Source organism: Crinia signifera, chromosome 9, assembly GCF_055691185.1.
Source record: "Crinia signifera chromosome 9, ASM5569118v1, whole genome shotgun sequence".
Classification (NCBI taxonomy): Eukaryota; Metazoa; Chordata; class Amphibia; order Anura; family Myobatrachidae; genus Crinia; species Crinia signifera.
This window is the reverse complement of record NC_139225.1, coordinates 118958574-118974534: the sequence shown is the minus strand read 5'-3', so window position 1 is coordinate 118974534 and position 15961 is coordinate 118958574. Positions and strand designations below refer to the sequence as shown.

General features: G+C 44.7%; 1 long non-coding RNA gene across 2 annotated transcripts in view; it reads right to left on the bottom strand.

Annotated features, from left to right (window-relative positions):
• Nucleotides 1–4909: 4909 nt before the first annotated feature.
• LOC146035889 (uncharacterized) overlaps nucleotides 4910–15961 on the bottom strand; it is a 45234-nt gene continuing 34182 nt past the window's right edge. Inside the window, exon 4 of one of the 2 annotated variants that reach the window (XR_014460737.1) lies at nucleotides 4910–5149. This is a non-coding gene — a long non-coding RNA (uncharacterized LOC146035889). The remainder of the gene's footprint in view (nucleotides 5150–15961) is intronic. The other variant, XR_014460741.1, reaches the window with a different exon arrangement.

Here is a 15961-nt window from a genome sequence, read left to right as displayed (position 1 = left end):
TGACCTGAACCCCCACAGTGAGTACCCGTCCCCTGGGACACACTTGCCGCCCTCATCTGCCCCTGTGACCTATGGAGACATGGTGGAAGCCATTAGAGCTGCCATAGGACCCCTCCTAAAGGCACAAACAGCAGACATTAATAAACAAATAGCGCAGTTGCAGCAGAGGGTACAATCCACTGAACAAACGGTGGGAGCTAACTTTGCAGACATCAGTGAACTGAAAGATTCCCTGCAAGCCTCCCAGAAGGAAATAACATACTTGCACAACAAGGTGCAAGATTTAGAAAATCGCTCGCGCAGATGTAACCTGAGAATTATTGGGCTACCTGAAGCAATCAGAGGACAAGAATTATTTGATTTTATTCGAATTACCTTGCCTGAAATATTACAAGTCTCTGATAAATGTGAGGATTTAATCATTGAAAGAGCACACAGGTTAGGCTCAACTCGCCCACAAGATGGGGCTAGACCCCGGGCAGTCATTTTCAAAACCCTCAATTTCCTACATAAGGAACTGCTGTGGTCAGCGTCAAGAAAGATCAAGGACATAACATGGCAGGGAACAAAAATTTTACTCTTCCAAGACTTCTCGGCGGAATTATCCAAAGCCAGGAGAGACTTTGCTCCCATATGTGCCAAGCTGATTAACGACGGAACCAAATTTGCTATGTTATACCCAGCTAGGCTGCGGGTCTTCAAAGATAACACCTTTAAGGACTTTACCTCCCACCTGGACGCAGAAGCATACCTGCAGGATGAAGCTGAATCCTCCCGACCACCCCATGACTGGGCCGACGAACAATCCTAAGGAAAAGTGCAAAAGCTCCATTTCATGCTTACCCCTTTTTGCAGGAACCCCCCTCCCCCACACTCTCCACTCTTCCCGGATAGCCTAAAACGAAAACTGCTTCTGTGAGAAGAAACACCCACCCCCCACCAACCATTCCCCCACTTCTCAACCTACCCCCCCCCCCCACCTTATACTCACCACAGATCCTATCTACATGAAGACCAACTCAAAACTCTAATCGGATCTACATACTAAACTGAGTGACACCATTACTCCTCCTCCTTCTAACCCACACTACTCAACTCCATAAGCCACCCGAGAACTTCAACCGCAGAGACAGAAGAGACGACATACCTCTCTTACCCCCCCCAATCCTTCCCCCCTATTTGGTTCCTACCCCCCTCCCCTTCCACAGAAGCAAAGGCATCGGAATTAATACACAGAGAAATGAAACACACAGACTGCCTCCCGAACTAGAAACTTTAAGACCCGTGGTCACTGGAATAAAGATTCCTCTTTCCCTCTCCCCCCCTCCCCCCCCCCCTCTACAGTTCTATTGTTGCCTGTGGCGGGCGATATGCTCAAGTTAACGCCAAGTTCAAGTTATATGTTATAATCATTTGATGTTACACTATAATGTGTGTGTGGGGAAAGCACCTGGGTAGTGGTGCGCCCCCAATCTCCCCAACCCCCCCCCTGACTGAGTGCCTTGGCTGATGGTCGAGACCCTCAGAATGTCTTTCTGGAAGTCATTGTTTATATGTTTTTACCCCCCTCCCTCCTCCCCTTACTTTTCCCCCCCAAGCAGCAATGTTGTTGTTACTAAATGTTGTCCACTAGGACATAAAACCTTGATGTGTGTACCTTATCGACTACCCATTCCCAGCATGGACTCATGTCTGAGCTGACAATTGGTAGTTGGAATGTAGGCGGGATAAATTCACCGCAAAAAAGAAAACGCATATTAATGTATCTCAATAAGTTACATCTTGATGTTGTGTGCCTGCAGGAGACTCACCTTACCCAGCCTGAATCGGCTAAACTCCGGACGCTAGGATGGCAGGTTCTTTCTTCAGCATCCTTCAACTCAAAAGCCCGGGGAGTAGCAATCATAGCTCGGAGACAGCTACCCATCACAGCAGAAATACTTCAAACAGACCCGGAAGGTAGATATACCATTTGCCGCATCACCCACACACAATCCCAATACATAATAATTAACATCTATGCCCCTAACACATACTCCAGACAATTTTTCTTAAATATAATCAAAAATCTTACACCCCTACTACACTTACCTATCATTCTCTGCGGAGACCTTAATCTGATATCGGACCCACAACTTGACAAACAATTCCCCACTCCAAGAAACCTCCCTAAGTTAGGTGTCCCGGCACTGGCGAAAAGACTCAACCTAATAGATGTATGGAGAATTTTCCATCCCACTGAACGGGATTTTACATGCCTGTCCGCCTCTGCCGGAACACTCTCCCGTATAGACCACATTTTGTTATCGGAAAACCTATTCCCAAATATTCTTTCCTCTTTCATAGAGCCCATCTCACTCTCGGACCACGCTGTTATATGGGTAAAAATACGCCTATCCCACGAAAAAAGCCCCATAATAACATGGAGATGCCCCTCATACTTACCAGCCTCAGCCTCTCTAAAACAGGCGGTACATGCAGCATGGGATGATTTCGCTCTACATAACAAACCCACTGAGCAAACCAATCCCGCCCTCTACTGGCAGGCCTCAAAGGCCACCATCAGAGGAACCATGATTGCCCACACTGCATATCAAAGGAAAAATATTGCACGTGAATTTGTACAAGCCCAAACCTCCCTATCCGCCAAATATATCCTCTTTAAAAATTCCCCCTCACCCCTCACTAAAACAGAATACCAAAAGGCAAAATCCACATTTGAAGGTCTCTTCATCAAATCTGAATCCCTATACACCTTTAAATCAAATGCACGATTCCATAAATTTGGAAACAAATCCAGCAAGCTCCTAACTAACATGCTCAAGGGACACCAATCACCTTCACTAATTCACCCCCTCAAGAAACCAGATGGTTCCCTGACAACTTCAAACAAACAAATAGCCCAAACCCTACACACTTTCTATAGCTCCCTATACAGCTCCCCAGATTCAGACGCACGACAAGCCCAGCAATTCTGGGAAGGCCTACCCATCCCACAACTCCCCCAGACCCTAACAGACACCCTCACGGCCCCTTTCACCCCAGAAGAAGTAGCAAAAATAATATCTGGACTACAATCTGGCAAAGCCCCTGGCCCAGATGGCCTAACCTCAGATTACTATAAACTCCTAGCCCCGAAAATTGCCCCCACCCTAGCAGCAGTTTACAATCAAATCATGCAATCCAATAGTGCCCCCCCACTCTTTAATCTGGCCACCATCAAGGTCCTCCCAAAAGCAGGTCGAGACCTCACAGACCCGGGTTCTTACAGGCCCATATCCTTACTAGATATAGATTATAAAATCCTCACTAAAATACTCGCAGAGAGACTAAAACCCCTACTCCCCTCCCTGATCCATACAGACCAGACCGGTTTTATAACAGGAAGAAACCCAGTGACTAACATCAGGAAGGTCCTGACAGCCCTACATGTATCCCAGGGGGCGATGCCGAACGCCCCGCTGGCAGTTTTGTCTCTTGACGCGGAAAAGGCGTTCGACATGGTCCACTGGGACCATCTATATGAAACTATGCGTAGATTCTCCCTCCCCGAAAAATTCATCAATATTCTCCAATCCCTATACAGGAACTCAGCCTCCAGATTAATGTGTAATGGGTAGCTATCAGACCCTTTCCCAATAGCCCGAGGCACGAGACAAGGATGTCCTTTATCTCCATTACTCTTTGCACTAGCCCTCGAACCTCTTGCAATTGCACTACGACAAACCCCCTCCTTTACAGGTATAAAAGTGGAGAGTGTGGACCTCAGAGTCTCGCTCTTCGTGGATGACATGTTATTATTTCTAACGGCACCAGAACACTCCCTACCTGAAGCCCTAAAGATTATCCAAACATTCAGTTCCTTTTCAGGTTATAAAATCAATATCTCAAAATCAGAACTTATGATGCTATAAGGCCCCCCTCCGCTCTTTCAGGCAGGGACTGAGATGCAAACTATAAGAATGCAAACATCCCAATTAAAATATTTGGGAGTCCAAATTCCGCCTAAACTAGAAAGATTATATCCTTGCAACTTTGATCCCTTATTCACATCCATAAATAAAACCATGGATTCATGGACAGACTTGCCTCTGTCCCTGCTAGGGAGAGCGGAGGTAATAAAATCCATAATAATGCCCAGGTTATTTTATGTCATGCAAATGATCCCCATAAAAATTAAGAACTCAGATGTGAAAAAATTCAACTCCAGAATAGCAAAATTTCTCTGGAACGGGAAAAAATCTAAAATAGCCCTCCATAAATTACAACTTCCCAAAACAATGGGAGGACTCAATATCCCCGATCTTAAACAATACTCCAAATCTCTCCTATGCCGGTTTGCAGTAGGCTGGCTAACAGAATCTAATAACTACTCAGACTACTCCCTAGACTGCGCCCTCTTATCCCCTTTCTCGCCTAACGCCTTATTACACACACCGAAACACAAAATCCCAAAACACATACTGCAGAACACACTCTTCTCTGACATTCATGCGGCATGGTGGTCCGTCTCCCAAACGATGAATCTAGATCCCACGATATCCCCATGGATTCCCCTCTGGGGTAACCCATTATTTCCTCCAGGACTGGACAGTGCGGGCACCCAAAGAATCTTTCTTAAGGGTCTAAAAAAGATCTCCCAGGTGTTTGACCCGGGAGGCAATCTACACTCCGTCTCAACCTTACAGAGCCAATATGGGCTACCCCCCGGCTCTCTTTTCCCCCTCCTCCAGATCTTCCACTATGTGCGCTCTCTCCCCTTGCCCAAACTCAAGGAGCCTGCCATGCTGAAGCTATCCGGAGTGGCCTCCAAATTCACGCAGGGTAAGTTCAAATCTAAAATGTTCTATGAAATTCTTGCTACCACACCTGCTCAGAAATATATGACTCAGACTATGTGCTCGTGGAAGAGGGATATTCCTTTATTGAACGATCCAGACGATATCTTTAAATATCACAGCAAAATTATAAAAATACTAAAATCCTCCGTACTACAAGAAGTACACACAAAATTTCTACATAGAGCATATATATCCCAGCATCAGAGAAGCTTCTTTGTGCTGGAGGAGGATGGCTCTTGCCCGAAATGTAGATCGCAGGGGGCTTCCTTCTTCCACAATTTCTGGTCCTGAAGGCACATAACAAGGTTCTGGAATAAATTAATATGCCATATTAGATATACATATGATCTCCCTGCACAGCTAACCCCCCTCCCACTCCTATTCGCCAATTTTGAATCTTGGAACATCCCCCCCTCCTCTACCAATCTTTTACCCATACTTACGCTCACTGTCACTGTTGCAAAAAAAGTCATCCTCAACTCATGGATAAAACCCCATATCCCAACAGTGAATGAAGTCGAATCCCTATTATTGAAGTACCTATATTACGAAAGGTATGACATTATTAGAAATTCCCTCCCCTTCTCACATGAGAAATTTTACAGAACCTGGGGACCTTTTATCAAGAGCCGCTCCCAAGAACAAATACTGGAAATATGCAAATTGATAGAAATTCCTCTCAAAGTCCCATGAGTCAATTACAAACTACCACATAACCACCTTGACTCAACAAACAACAGCTGCCCCCCCCCTCTTTACCCCCCCCCCCCTTCCTTGTATTCATCAGTTTACCTTTATAAATAGAAAAAATTGGTTTTGACAATGTGAATTATTCTCTGTGATATGCTGCAAGACGGTATTACAGCAAGAATAAGCTATTACCTATCAGCCTCCTGGAAGGCTTATGTTTGTAATCTTCATACTATTATGATGATGTTATGTTTTGTATTTTCTATACCCACCTCCCAGGTGGAAATGATGTTAAATTTTTATAACCACTTGTCGAGACCTTAATAAAAACAATTTGAAAAAAAAAACAAAAAAAAAAACAGCCGGGCAGCGTCTGAGCGTGTGCTCAGACGCTGCCCGGCAATAGACTGTACAATTCAGAAATCCCTGGATTGGATAGTCCAATCCCGGGATTGAAATCCCGGACATTTTGGGGCCAAATCAAGTGTGCCCCCAGATCTAGAGATTCCCAAACCAGTTTACAGCCACCACCAGTTCAACTGTTATTTACTGATCTCTTCTTTTGGTACTTGTGTATTATCTGGGCGCTCGATTTTGTTAATTGCATGCCTAAACTTAAGGCATACAATGTGATGCGATCAACGTGATTTAAAATCGCGTCAATCGCATCGCATGCAACCAAATCGCATGCAATGCGATTGACGCGATTTTCCATAGGAATCAATGTTAAATGGTCCCTGAGACCATTAGGGTCAATGTGAAATGCCCCCCAGGTCCCCCATTGTTTGTATGCCCCCTCATTAACACCACCCTACCATCAACGCCAACCCGAAGCATGGCGAGCATAGCGAGCCCGCGAGGGGCGGCGGTACGCCTCCTCCGACCTTTTCATACCACCCTATCCACGTTGGTGTGTTGAATTTATATAGAGTGGCGAGCGCAGCGCGCCACCGCGCCCGAAGCGTGGCAAACGGACACGTAATACCAGTGAAGTAATGCGCGTCCCCTTGCTGCGCTCGCCACGCTTCGGGCTCGGTGGCTCTCCACACTATAAGATCAACTCCACGCCGATGTGGATAGTGGGGTTATGAAAAGGTCAGAGGACGTGTACCATCGCCCCTCACAGGCTCGCTGCGCTCGCCACGCTTCGGGTTGGCGTTGATGGTGGGGTGGCGTTAACAATGAGGGGGCATACACCAAAATGGGGGGCCTGGGGGGCATTTAACATTGACCCTAATGGAAAATTAGGTGTCAGGGACCATTTGGGAACATTTAACATTGATTCCTATGGAAAAATCGCGTCGATCGCATCGCATGCAATTTGGTTGCATGTGGTGCGATTGACGCGATTTTATCGGCCCGATGAAAAAATCGGGTGCCCAGATAATACACAAGTAGCCTTCTTTTCCTGTAAAAAGCCAATGTATTTTATTTTTGTTACCTGTGGGGAGCAGTGTGATTGTTTTTAATATGGGGGCCAATAGGTTTGTTTTTTTCCCTGTGGGGGGCAATGTGTTTTGCCCTGTGGGGATCTCATGGTAATTTTAAAATCTTATTTAGTGTAAAAAGGTTGAAAATCACTGTTCTAGAGGGTGCTAAATAAATAAGCAGTATTCTGATTGGTTGCCTATAGCAACATCACATGTGAAGTCGAATACACATCTTAGTAAATTTCCCCCTGTACCTCTCATATATTTATTTTTTGAGCCTTTGTAGTCAACCAAAGGTCTGTGTGTTTTTCTTTTTAATAAATCAAGTTCTAATTTTGTCCTGAGAAAAGAAAAAAAGACAAATGCACAATTGTCTGCAATTACTGTCATCAAGATTTGTTTCCATACAAGTACAATTTGTGAATAGATGATGGATTTATTTCTGCAACAAAACATGGTTTTCATCTTCAGTTTAGATGGCCAGAGGAAGCATGGATAATATTTCTCACTGATCAGCATGAGGCCTAACTCTTGTGGATCTCTCGGTGTTAACAGATTGATATATATTTCAAATTACTTAGCTGTCAAAGTCATTGCTTTCAGCGATAATGTGGAGAAATGCTGATTACAAAATGGCCTTTTGTAGGGAAAGAATGTTTCCTTTTTGTTTTAGGAACATCAATACATGTCCATAATAAAAGATTCTCTAAAAGTAATATAAGGGACTTAATTAGCTCCATTAACAAATGCATATACTAAAACATAATGAAATGGAGAGTGCCTAGGAAACAAAAGTAGAATTTGGAGGAAGAAAATGGAATTTCACTTTTAAATAATACACTAAGCCAGGGGTTCCCAAACTATTTTGAATCACGGCACCCTAGAGTATCAGAATATTTTTCAGGGCCCCCCTAGGCCAAAGTTTGTTACCAAGAATAATAAAAAAAAACAAATTCAATGAAATAAGTTGTGCTTAAATATCATCCTTAGGTCCAGTTATGTGGTGAGGAACACGATTCACTTCTGTTTCCCCACATATTTTATAATTGGAAGCCCCAAGCACTGATTTTGCCTGTTTCATTGGCCATAAGTAATTTGAATTGGTTCTGGAGCACCAACCTGAGGCACCCCTGCAAGTGCTCCGAGGCACCCCAGGGAGCCTAGGCGCACAGTTTGGGAACCACTGCACTAAGCAAATAAATAAATATCTGGACAGATGCGATTGCAAGAATGCAGACAAAGGGACTGATTCAGTACAATGCAGGACGCATTCTGCGTATGTGGGGAATGGGTTCTATGATTGCATCGCTGTATCGTGAATGCCTCTACCTAATTGACAGGTAGATGTGTTCGATGGGAGGGACAGGGTGGAGGCGGCCTGGCATTAGGGAATACGGAGGGTTGCCCATTTTCAGGGCGTGGAGAGGCCACGTAGTCTGTCGGCAACACAGTTTTATTTGGCATCCTAAGGCCCCCTGTGACTGCAAGCATGTGTAAAGATCAGACTTACTCAGGCTGCTGATGCAGGGGAACATTGCAACAATGGCCACAATGTTCATGCCAAGCTGCGACCGCATCGCAGTTTTACCCATCACAAATGCCGGAAGTATGCACCTCCTTCTGCATTTGCATTGATAAGGATTGTATATGCTAAGCTTCTGTGAGCAGCTCAACATATAAAATCCATGCTGATATATCAAACCTAGAGGTAGACCAACTGAAGTTTCCCATAGCAACCAATTAGCATCCCTGGAGAGTGGTTAACGAGCCTCACAGTGTATGGTCCTGGGGCAGAAGAAGCACATCCCTGATAAGCCATGGCTTGTGACAGCTTATCTTTGCTATTAGGATAGCCCATGGCGAGACTATTAACTCTGTAATGCCACTAACACACATAGGGGGTCATTCTGGTTAGAGATGTGCAGGCTCTGATTTACTCTGATTTCAAAGCAGGATCTTATTGGCTATCCCAAATCACATGACAGTTGTTGACAGTTGATAGCCAATAAGATCCTGCTTTGAAATCAGAGTAAATCAGAGCCTGCACATCTCTAATTCTTGTTGACCCGCAAAGCTGTGAAATTCGCAGCTTTGCGGGTCATCTAAATGCCCCCCCCCCCCCCCGCATGCCGATTTCCCCACCCACATGCAAATGGATGCTTAGCATAATAATCCATTTGTAGCATTGCATGTGGGGGTGAAATCATTGGATTAAAATGCTTTCTACGGCGCTCGCAGATTTAAGATGCCTCTCTGGTGTCTTAGATCTGCGGCATCCCCCTGGCACCCACGTCACGGGTGCATTTCCATGGGAATGCCCAGCATTTTTATGGGAACGCCCATGAAATGATGGACGTTCCCATGTGGTCAACCCCTCACCATCGCCCCAAGCCTGCACTGCAAGGTGCGAACGGGGCGGTGAATAATCAATTTGCCATGCCGGCTCGCACCAAACGGCTGCACAGGCGCATAAAAGGTTATGCGCAGTTGCTAAACATCGCTCCCCTGTGCAAACATTGGCCCCCTGAGAAAAGCGACCTGAACCAGGGCCATAATGCCCTCTGTAGTGCCGCTTGTCAGACTGCTTAGAAATGAAGCTATAATTGCCCCGTGTGTATGCTGCAGCCCCATTAGATTTGGGGGAGTGATTTTGTTTCTGTGCAGGGTAAATACTGCACTGGCTGCTTTGTTTTTCTCCTGCAATTTTGTTTTGCTTATGAATACACCTCATCTAAATCTAAGCCTGTGGACACACTATCAATTTTGACTATATACAATAGTCAAAATCGAATAAAAAGTTAGTCAGAGTCGCCACATTCAATGCTGATTCAATGCCAATGTTTGACCCTGTTTAATCAGTATCGAATGGAAAAATAGAGTGCAGGTAAGTCTATCTTGACTATCTCGTGTTTAGAATATATTTGGCCTAGGGCCAAATTGCAAGATTGTCTTCTAAAGTACATCCAAAGTGCAGATAGCCAAAATTGAATTAAGCCTAAATCGCACCGTGTGTCCACAGCTTAACTCTCTAAGCACACATGGTTTAGCCCAGTGGTTCTCAACCTCGGTTCTCAAGGACCCCCAACAGTGCACGTTTTCCAGGTCTCCTGGCAGTTGCACAGGTGCAACCATTATTCACTGACACATTTTAAAAGATCACAGGTGGAGCTAATTACTTCACCTGTGATTCTGTGTGGAGACCTGGAAAATGTGCACTGTTGGGAGTCCTTGAGGACCGAGGTTGAGAATCACTGAATCAAGCACATTTAGCCCATGTTTCCTGCATCTAGCACCACATGCTGTACCGACAACACAGTCCATAAGAACCCACAACCATGACAAGAACAAGGGTCCTGCAGATCACCAGCCGGGTGCTGGCCCGAGAGCCGGGATCCGGATGGTCAGTATATCAACATCGGAATCCCAACTGGTCAAATGCCTGATAGTAGGGATCACGACTGACAGGGGCTATTCTCCTTTGTGGGGCTGAATAACCTATGGCAATCACAGAGAAACACAGGAGTACAGGCGGTCGGGATTTTGATGTTGGTATATTGACCATCAGAATCCCGACAGTCGGGCTTCCATACCCCACCAGCCAGTGACTGTCTATCCTCTTTCTATGGGTAGCAGTGCATGGTTTGAATATAAATAAACATTTTACTAATACTTACAGTTGGAGCCCTGCTCACCGTGGCACCATTAAGGCATGGGTGCAAGTAGATATTCCATGAAGCGTGCATCTTTGTCGCACCCATGCACCATTAGGAAAACATTAGCAGGTAACTCAGCGGACTGAGTCACAGATGAGACTAGGCACACCAAACAGGCACCTGCGGCTACGATGTAGCCATGATGAGCGTGGCTGGGTATGGTATAATCCTCTGACAGTCAGGATTCTGACAATCAAGTCTCTAACATTGGAATCCGGACTCTCCAGATCTCCTCTATGGGGGTCATAGACTTCCACGAGTGAAAATAGCCTGTGTAAGTCAGGATTCCAACGGTCAGGCTCCTGAGAGTAGGGATTCCGATGTCGGAGAAATGATCACCAGAATCCCGACTGTCGGTGAGTCATCAGACCCTGGAGTGCTTACATCTTTAATTATAATACTGAAACAAAGAAGATAGCAGCTTTTACAGTTATAACAATGGCAAGAGGTAACAAGTAATATATAAGTGGTAATAATGCAGAGTGCATCAATAATTGCTGCCAATTTCTGCTATTTCAAGTGGTTTTAGAAAAACCTATATTTAAATCGATTTTTGTGAATGATTGTAAAAATAAGTGCTAGTCAACCCAAAATGACCAACCTCTACATCATCTCTTGTTTCAGACGATACAGATGCAGCGCCTCTCAGCCAGCCCTGGGAATCTCCAGATTCCCAGCACTGGCTCACGCAGGTGGAGTGGCGCTGCATCTGATGGAGACAACGGGGCAGGCGAGTGTCTCATGCGTGCGCGCCCCCTACTGGCAGATGGCGAGCTGCGGCGGATGGTGATAGAATAGCCAGGAGCAGCTCTGATGAGAGCTGCTCCATCTGTAGGCCTTTTATAATAAACATAACAAACATTAGCACTGAAACACTGCACTTTAGCAAACACTTTAACGAGAACTTCGACAATACAGGGAAATGTATTTTGTTTGTTGGACATAACTTATCCTTAATGACCCAGTACCAGGTCCTTTCAGGTTTATGCATCATTGCACTGACACATCTACAAGGCTATAAAGTGTATTTCCTCTTCTGGAAGGAACACTTGTGAAAGCTAAACACCTGAATGCATCACCTTTTGGGAACATTTCTGGAATTGTTGTTGTTCACTTGTTTTTCAAAGTCAATAATTCATTGGCAAATTATAATGAGAGTTGAATGAATGAGGCTGAAATACTACCAGACCTTTGACCTAATTCTGTTTTGGAAGTAAAGCAAAACAAAAGAAAAAACAAGTAGCATGGGAACGCCCATAGTTTTCATGGGAACACCTATGAAATGCTGGGCGTTCCCACTGGTGCGACCACGGCCAGCCACCCCATGCCCCCCACCTGCACTGCTGTGTGCGGGCGGCTGGTGACTTATCATTTTGCCATGCCCATTAATACAGAGGCTGCACATGCGCATATTCATGCACATGCGCTGTCTCTAAAAATCGCTCCCCTGTGCGAACCCTCAGGGGGCCATTATGTGGTTCCTGATGTCACCTATGATGAAGTGGCGTAACTATAAATTTAGCACCCCCTGCCAAAAAGTTTGTGCCCCCCCCCCCCCCGGCTCCAGCGTGTTTCCCCAGCGTGCGGCGTGATGACGTCACTTCTGATTCCCTTGACTCCGACGCAACCCAGGGGCCCCAGCACGCCCATCCTGTACACAGTAGCCAGTAGCCGGCTCTGTGTAAAGTTAATTGAATCAGTGTGGGGGATTTGTCGTCTCTGCCATGGCCGCACCCGTGCTGAGGCTGACTCGCCTCCGGTGCTCACCCAGCGGGCAGTGGCAGGCAGCAGCATGTCAGTGCGTCCAGTGGGTGCTGGCACCCACATAGACCCCACTGTAGCTTGCTCCCCCAAGCGGCAGCTGAGGCTGCCTTACAGTAGTTACTCCACTGCTATGATGCTGTTCCTGGTATCGCACAAGTTGCTATTCCCGATGGCACATATGATGCCACTATTGGTGGTGCAGGTGATGCCGTTCAAGATGTTGCACAATGCGGCTCCTGGTAGCGCACATTATATGGTTTCTGACGTCACCTATGATGCTGTTCCTTATGGTGCACATGATGTGGTTCTGGAGGACACACATGATGCTGATCCAGAGAGTGTACACAATACTGTTCCAGATGGCGCACATGATGCAGATCCATGAGGGTGCACATTATATTGTTCCTTAAGTTGTGTCGAAGCGACATCCATGGAGGCCTGTTTCGGTCCTGTTAGTAGAGGCCTTGTGTGGAGCTCATCAGGAGCCACAGAGATAAAGAAGGAACTCATTTTACTTATCTGATAGTGTCTTCAAGAAGAAATATTAACTACTCTCTCTATTAAACAACCACAGAGACAATGGAAGAAGGGAGTGAATTCCTCACTCAGTAGCGCTGGCTGTTTTAGACAGGGGGATCAAATCCTTAGATTAGTTATATAGTTGAATAGAGCTGCTGCCACCTGCACAGAGTGTATGTGTAACTTCGTCAGAAGGAAACCAAGGAAATGTGTGGGGATATAAACTATCACCATTAGGTGGCGCTGCTCCACTCAACAATGAATTAACAATGAGGCAATATTGAAAAAGTTAAAAAATCCTTCTTTTAATAAAAAGGTCATATGTTATACAATAAAAATGCGCATTTTATAACACTCAAATAAGACACACAAGACATACAACATGAAACACATAAAGCATGGGCTGGCTATGAGGCTTGTATGGCTGCACTTTTGGCTGAGACAATATCACATTTATATAATGAGCAATAGTTACCAGTCCTGCATCAACTGTGGTTCTCCCCTGTGGAGAAATGGTGGAAGTCCAGATCCTATATCAGAGCACCGGTTTTTGCTACAATGCAACAGATGGTTTTTCTCTCCCTGTTGTTGGGAGACAGGCTCCAGGTCTGGGTCCACCCCAAAAAAATTCCAAGTCCACAGTGGGGTATTTGTAATCCAATACGCAGGTAAATGGCAACAAGAACGGGGCTAGAACAGGCTCCAGAACGCGTTTCTCCGCCTCCTACTCGGCGGCTTCCTCAGCTGGATGCCCCATACTTCACCCTGTCCGTTTTTATACATTCCCGATTCGCGGGCTTCATTCACTTCTGCATTGTGCGGTTCAAGCTTCATTCTGAGGAATTCATTGCGGCGGCCATCTTCTTCCGCATTCTGCGGACCAAGCTTCGTTTTCAGTAGCCACTGATGTTTATAGCGACGGCCATTTCTCATGTTTGCCGTCATCAGCCAGTCCTTAAATATCAGTGAGTCGCGGCGGCCATGTTTTTGGTTTGTTAGGAGCCGGCGCCAATCTTTTAGGTTTCTTCCTCTTAATCAGTATCCATATTTTTCTAGCCCCAATTTGCGGCAGCCATTTTCTTGGTTTGTAATATATCAGCAGCCATTTTACTGGTTATCTTCCAGCTATATTCCATTTTTATCCACCTATATTCTTTATGGAGGATATAAAAGGCTCTATATACTATATATATTTCTCAAAGGCCACAATAATCTGTGTACACATGAAACCATTGTTCATTTTCCAACGCATATTTTTATTCGCTTCATAATATACGTGTATCATAGCCATTTTTAGTTACCAAGCCTCTACAGTTAAACATCATATGCCGTTTTTGCCCAATTTACACTATTGCTCATATATTGTCTCGTGCACGATGCCATCATGCCAGCCTCATGTTCACATACATTTTTTACATCTACATAATTATATATTTTTTCTATCTCATATTTATTTATTCATACAACCTAATCTCACTATTTAAAAAAATAAATAATAATAATACTACCATGCTAAAATAATATAATAATAGCCCAAATGATAATAATAATCATGAACAGAAACTCCCTACTAGGATGCGGGAGTTATGAAGGGATAGGGGGGGGAGGAATGGGAGAGGGAAAAAAGGAAAAAGGGGGGGGGGGAGGAGGAACCAAGACGGGGTGAAAGAGGTGGAGGAGAGATCCTCATGTGAAGAATGGTGAGTATGCTCAATTCCGATGTTTTTCTCAGATGTTTTCTCGAAAAGGGGGAGGGGGGAAGATGATTATATATTTTCGCCAGTGGCTCATAAATTGTTCATCTCGATTGTGTCATTTAGACCTTGTGGAGTTCGTGTCCTCAGACACAAAATCCAGTATGCCTCCTTTCTACATAACTGAGTGTATCTATCCCCACCCCTGACAGTGTTTTTAAGTTGCTCAATCCCTCTCATAGTTATGTTCTTCATTTCTCCTCCCTGACATTTTGCTATGTGTTTGTAAAGACTATTGTTCCTAGTCATCCCCATGATGTTTCGCCTATGCTCCAAGAATCTTACATGTAAGTTTCTGATCGTACGACCCACATATTGGAGCCCACATCCACAGTTTAATACATATACTATATAGTCAGTCTTACAGTTAATGAAACTTTTTATCGGGAATTCTTCCCCTGTTACTTGGGACCTAAACCTAGTGCTCTTTTTTCCCAGTTTCTTACAAGAGACATTTCTCATTTCCAAAATGGGCCTTATTCTAGTTCACTCTTTCTGAAAAAATCCTTATTAGATGGACAAAACCATGTGCACTGCAGGGGGGGAGGTGTAAAATGTGCAGAGAGAACTAGATTTGGGTGAGTTATTTTGTTTCTGTGCAGGGAAAATACTGACTGCTTTATTTTTACAATGCAATATAGATCTCACTTTGAAGTAAAACCCCACCTAAATCAAATTCTCTCTGCACAAGTTACATCTGCCCCACCTGCAGTGCACATGGGCCCTTATTCTAGTTGCCTCTTTCGGATGTGCGTTTGTTCGGAAATGACGAACGCACCGCACATCGGAACATCAAGAGAACACACACCTACATGTCGTCCGCGTTCGTTTGGACTTCCACAGAAGAGGGAGTGTCTTTGGACTGCATCCACATGACCGTGTGAGGTCGGACCTCAAAGATTTAGCAGTCTTACTGTGTCCGAAAGGACGGGAAGCTGACCGAACGCACCGAGTTGGCGTTTTTGCGCCCACCTCACAAATCTATTCGGAAGTCATGCTTCAGCCACATTACACACTTATCCAATTAGGCTAACTCGTAACATATATATTACTTTTGATTTAAATCAATTACTTCCTAATTGAGACTTAAACACATTACTTCCAATTGAGATTAACCCTTACATCATGCTAAATTGCATTAATCCATTGTAGCACCTTTACCTGTGTTTTTGTGTGAATACTATGGGGGAAATTTACTAACAAAAAATTTGTGAAAAAAAATCTTTTCATATTCATATTGATGGGACATT